Genomic DNA, 5,721 nt, shown 5'->3' with positions numbered 1-5,721 from the left:
GAGATGCTTGGTATCTTGACATCACTTTTTAGAGGCGGTGTATGCAGGTTCGTCACACTGGTTTGGCCTTTGCTAAGCAACCTCCCCATGGTGAACTACACAAATTTTGTGGGCAAGATGCTTAACCTTTGGGGATTTAATTGCTGTTTGTCCTGGAGAACACATAGCCTACCTATTCTCATTTTAGTTTTGGCAAAGGAAAACTGTTAAAAAGCTATTTATATAGCTTAATATATTTTTATTTTTATCCCAACCCAGCTTAATATTTATGTTTATTTATTTTAAATTTTTGTCCCTCAATTCACAATACAGACCAGGCAAAGGGCCTGTGTTGATGTGTATATGGGGTGCATTTACTGTACCTCCTCTTTCTATACAGCCAGTGTAAAGAACACAGCATGTGTTCTTTGGGAGGTCTTATCTTTTCTTTTCTTTCTACTTCCCTCATTCAGTCAGATTTTGTTATGATAGTTCTCAGTGTAATTATTTCTGTGACTGCACTAAACAATTCCTGTGGTGAGCTTCATGTCAGGAACTGGACCCACCAGTTCTCCTCTATTTTGTCTCTGAGAATCATTACACAAATGTTTTTCATTTTTCTCAAAACCCATAGATGAGGGAGACAATTCTGTGTTTATTTCTCTCCCTCTGACTTATTTCACTCAGCATAATAGATTCCATATACATCCATGTATAGGAAAATTTCATGACTTCATCTCTTCTGATGGCTGCATAATATTCCATTGTGTATATGTACCATAGTTTCTTTAACCATTCATCTATTTGTGGGCATCTAGGCTGCTTCCAGCATCTGGCTATTGTAAATAACACTGCTATGAATATAGGTGTGAGAAAGGGATTTTTGTATTGTATTTTTGTGTTCCTAAGGTATATCCCTAGAAGTGGTATAGCTGGATCATATGGGAGCTCAACTTCCAGCTTTTGGAGATATCTCCATATCGCTTTCCACTAAGGTTGGACCAGACAGCATTCCCACCAGCAGTGAATAAGAGTTTCTTTCTCTCCACATCCCCGCCAGCACTGCTTGTTTTCATTTTTCCTGTTGTGTGCCAATCTCTGTGGCATGAGATGGTACCTCATAGTTGTTTTGATTTGCATGATGCATGATTTGCATCATGATTAGTGATGTGGAGCATTTTTTTCATGTGACTTTTAGCCATTTGTATTTCTTTTTTGTCAAAGTGTCTGTTCATTTCTTCTCCCCATTTTTTGATGGGGTTAGATTTTTTTTTGTAAAGTTCTGTCAGTGCCTTGTATATTTTGGATATTAACCCCTTATCTGATGGGTATTGGGTGAATAGTTTCTCCCTCTCAGTGGTGGCTCTTGTATTCTGGGCACTATTTCCTTTGAGGTGCAGAAGCTTCTCAACTTAATGTAGTCCCATTTATTTATTTCTGCTTTCACTTGTTTGGAGAGTATGGTTTCCTCTTTAAAGATACCTTTAGTCTCAATGTCATGGAGTGTTTGACCTACATGTTGTTCTATATACTTTATGGTTTCAGGTCTGATATCTAGGTCTTTAATCCATTTGGATTTTACCTTTGTACATGATGTTAACTGGAGGTTTAAATTAGCTTTTTTACAAGTGGCTAGCCAGTTGTGCCAACACCACTTATTGAAGAGGTCTTCCCTGTTCCATTTAGGATTTCTTGCACCTTTATCAAAAATTCGGTGACAGTATATCTGGGGAACATTCTCTGAGTACTCAAGCCTGTTCCACTGATCTGAGGGTCAGTCTTTATTACAATACCTGCTGTTTTAATAACTATTGCTGGGCCCGGAGAGATAGCACAGCGGCGTTTGCCTTGCAAGCAGCCAATCCAGGACCAAAGGTGGTTGGTTCGAATCCCGGTGTCCCATATGGTCCCCCGTGCCTGCCAGGAGCTATTTCTGAGCAGACAGCCAGGAGTAACCCCTGAGCATCACTGGGTGTGGCCCAAAAACAAAAACAAAAACAAGATAATAACTATTGCTTTGTATTTCAGTTTGCAGAGGTCTCAAACTCAATTTACCTGCAGGCTGCAGGAGGCAAAGTCGGGTGATCCTTGAGTGCAAAGTCATTTGCACTTGAACATTGGAGGATGTGACCCAAACAACTAAAACAAAACAAAACAAAAAAGATTCCTCTAAGGCAGGGCCACAAAATGTTGTATGAAGGGCCATTTGTGGCCCTCGGGCCATGAGTTTGAGACCCTTGGTAAAGTTAGGGTAAGTAATACCTCCCATATTCCTTTTCCCAAGTATTGCTTTAGCTATTCATGGTTGTTTATTGTTCCAAATAAATTTCAGAAAAGTTTGATCCACTTCTTTGAAAAATGTCATGGGTATCTTTAGAGGGATCACATTAAATCTGTACAAAGCTTTTGGGAGTATTACAGACCAATATCCTTGATAAATACAAACACAAAGATCCTCAATAAAATCCTGGCAAATAGAATTCAATGCCTTATCAAGAAGATCATTCACTATGATCAAGTAGGTTTCATCCCAGGAATGCAAGGATGGTTTAACATTCGTAAATCCATCAACATAATACACAATATAAACAAGAAGAAAAATAAAGATCACATGATCATATCAATAGATGCAGAGAAAGCATTCAACAAGGTCCAACACCCATTCTTCATTTAAAAAAAAACTCACAGCAAGATGGGAATGAAAGGAAATTTTCTCAATCTAGTCAAGGCCATTTATCACAAGCCAATGGCAAATATTATCCTCAATGGAGAGAAACTGAAAGCCTTTCCTCTAAACTCTGGTACAAGACAAGGTTGCTCCCTCTCACCACTCCTATTTAACATAGTACTGGAAGTACTTGCTATAGCAATTAGGCAAGAAAAAGATATCAAGGGAATCCAGATAGGAAAGGAAGAAGTCAAGCTTTCACTGTTCGCAGATGACATGATACTATACTTAGAAAACCCTAAAGATCTATAAAAAAAACTTTTAGAAACAATAGATGCATATAGAAAAGTAGCAGGCTATAAAATTAACACACAGAAATCAATGACCTTTTTATACACCAATAATGATAGGGAAGAAATGGATATTAAGAAAACAACTCTATTCACATTAGTCTCACATAAACTCAAATACGTTGGAGTCTACTTGACTAAGGATGTTAAGGACCTATACAAAGAAAACTATAAAACCTTGCTACAAGAAATTAGAGAAGACACACGTAAATAGAAATTCATACCCTGCTCTTGGATTGGCAGGATTAAAATCTTTAAATATTTATGTTTAATATTAATATATTTATATTTATCAAGCTTAATTTTTTTCCAAGAAATACAGGACAAGGGCAAGACAAATGTTCAAGACCACATGCTTAGATTTTTCAACATTTCATATGCTTCTGAAGCACACATTCAATAAGTGAGTCATATTTTGTGTGCTTAGGTGTTGTGTTTTTGTTGCTAAATAATTTGTATAGAACTCTTATAGTTAAATTACCTCTGTTTCAAAAACTGTACCAGCTTGCCTTCAATTTTGATTACCTAGAAGATATCTGGCATGGATGGATCAATAGAAATCCCCCTGCTGATGGGCTCTCCCAGGTCTCTGTCAGCTACCCAGTTCATGCCTAGTGGCTATTGAGAGATGAAGTGTGGCTAGTGAGACTTGGAAACTGAATGATTTAATTATTTCTTTTTAATCTGAAGTTACATTTAATTTTGAAATGGCAAATGTTACTAATATCCACTATGTTGGGTAGCATATGTCTGGATAGACACCCAAACTCTCTGAAGATAGCAAAAATAGTATTTCTTAAATGAATATGGGTTTAATATTTATAAATTATGTTTCTGCCTTGCAGTGCTCTAAACCAGACTTTATTTATAGATGATACACTGGAATCTAAAAAACATAAAAGGGAACCTCCTAGGTAGTCCTGGGGTAAGGAGTGCTGTGGGACACTAATTGATACACAAATCTATAATTCTGGGGGCTACTATATACCCTCTGGTGGTTTGAGGGGGATCTAATTTGGAAACACAAAGGTAATTGCTCCAGCCCTTCAAGCTCACTCTCCAACTATCATTAAATAAAATTGAATGTGTGATAATTTCAAATTGATGAAACTAAAATGTAAATAATAGTTTGGATCTCTCTAGTCAATAATTTTACTTGAAAGTATTCACAATAATTATTTTGAAATAACTATTTACTTGTCTTAAAATTTTAACTTACAGTATACATAGTTCCAGTTACATAAAATGAATGTATACAGGTAGGGGTTTGGGGCCATACCCAGCAGTGCCAGAGCTTACACCTGAATCTGTACTCAGAAATCGCTCCTGGCACCAAGCATAAACAGGGCCTCCTTTCCAAACTTTCTAATGCCCCCTTCTGGGTTCCAGTGCCATTACTGAAACCCCCCTTCTTCCCATCAGCCCTCCTTTTCTCAAACCACATGTATGCACTAGCATCATTTTAATTCATATCATAGATTTCCTGGCAGATTGGATCTAGCACTTCTTTCTCTTAGAAAATATAGAGTTCAAAGACCAGCTGAACAAATCAATAAACTAGTATGCAATATTTTTACCATACTTAGACAACCTTGCTAATTTAGAAAAATGACCTCTAAAGAAGATATACTTCAAGCCACATTTTATAAAAACAATTAAATAGATCACTTTCTTAAACACTCTGACACTCTAGCATTCCAAACCAGATCAATGGAGAAGCTAAGGAAGACAACTACTATGGGGAATATGAAGAGAAATCCTGGCAAATCTCCAAGTCTACCCAAATGCCTGAACCTTGTAGATGAGGCCCTAAAATAAACACTTAGTGGATTAGCAATGTAAATCAAGGAGTCACTAGTCTGTGAAATCAAGAAATCTATAGATGAATAAGTCAACTAACTCAAAGAAGAATTCCTTCAGAAGATGAGAGAAACCAAACAAATGGAACTGAATGAACAAAAATCCTGGTTGCAAGCCATAATAGTAGAATTACACAGGTGGAGAATTGCAAAGACACACTTGAAGACAAATTACAAGCCAGCAATGATAAAGAAGTCAAAAAAGAAAGGAGAGACAACACCCTGGAAGAAAATGTAAGATACTTAATTAACAAAGACAAGATAAATAATCTCCAAATTATAGGAATTCCAGAAGGGGAAGAAAATGGGAAAGGAAAGAACAAGTAATGAGGGAGATAATAGCAGAGAACTTCCCCAACCTTTGAAAAGAGGTTTCTCTACAAATCCAAGAGGCAAAAAGAGCCAAACAAAATAGACCCTAACAAAATAACACCAATACAGTTAGTAATCCAAATGGCAAAAAAAAAAAAAAAAAAAGATTGTCTCTTTAAAGCAGTATGAGAGAGGAAAAACTAAAATATAAAGGAAACAACTTAGGAATCAAACCAGATCTTCCATTTGAAACAATCCAGGCAAGAAAAGAGTAGAATGACATATCCAAACTACTGAATGAAAGAACCCAAAGTTCTTTTAACCTAAAGTCCACTACCTAGCAAAACTCTCATTTACATGGGAGGGAGGATTAAAAACATTCTCATATTAAAAATAATATTTGCACTAACCAAAGCATTCCTAAATGAACTACTCAAAGAGCAATTACACAAACCAAATCCTCAGTTGTAACAACAACCCTACACAATATAGTGGAACAATGGCCATTTCTGACAATGGTTTCCTTAAATATCAATGAAATAAACTCTCCCAT

The 5,721-nt window shown here is 36.5% G+C and overlaps 1 non-coding gene across 1 annotated transcript; it reads right to left on the bottom strand.

The window, feature by feature from the left end:
* Positions 1-287: 287 nt before the first annotated feature.
* Positions 288-417, bottom strand: LOC126016660 (small nucleolar RNA SNORA51). Its single transcript, XR_007498445.1, has one exon. It is a non-coding gene; the product is annotated as a small nucleolar RNA SNORA51 (small nucleolar RNA).
* Positions 418-5,721: the final 5,304 nt, after the last annotated feature.

This window comes from Suncus etruscus, chromosome 8 (genome assembly GCF_024139225.1).
Source record: "Suncus etruscus isolate mSunEtr1 chromosome 8, mSunEtr1.pri.cur, whole genome shotgun sequence".
In the NCBI taxonomy this organism is placed as follows: Eukaryota; Metazoa; Chordata; class Mammalia; order Eulipotyphla; family Soricidae; genus Suncus; species Suncus etruscus.
This window is presented reverse-complemented; position numbering and strand designations above follow the sequence as displayed.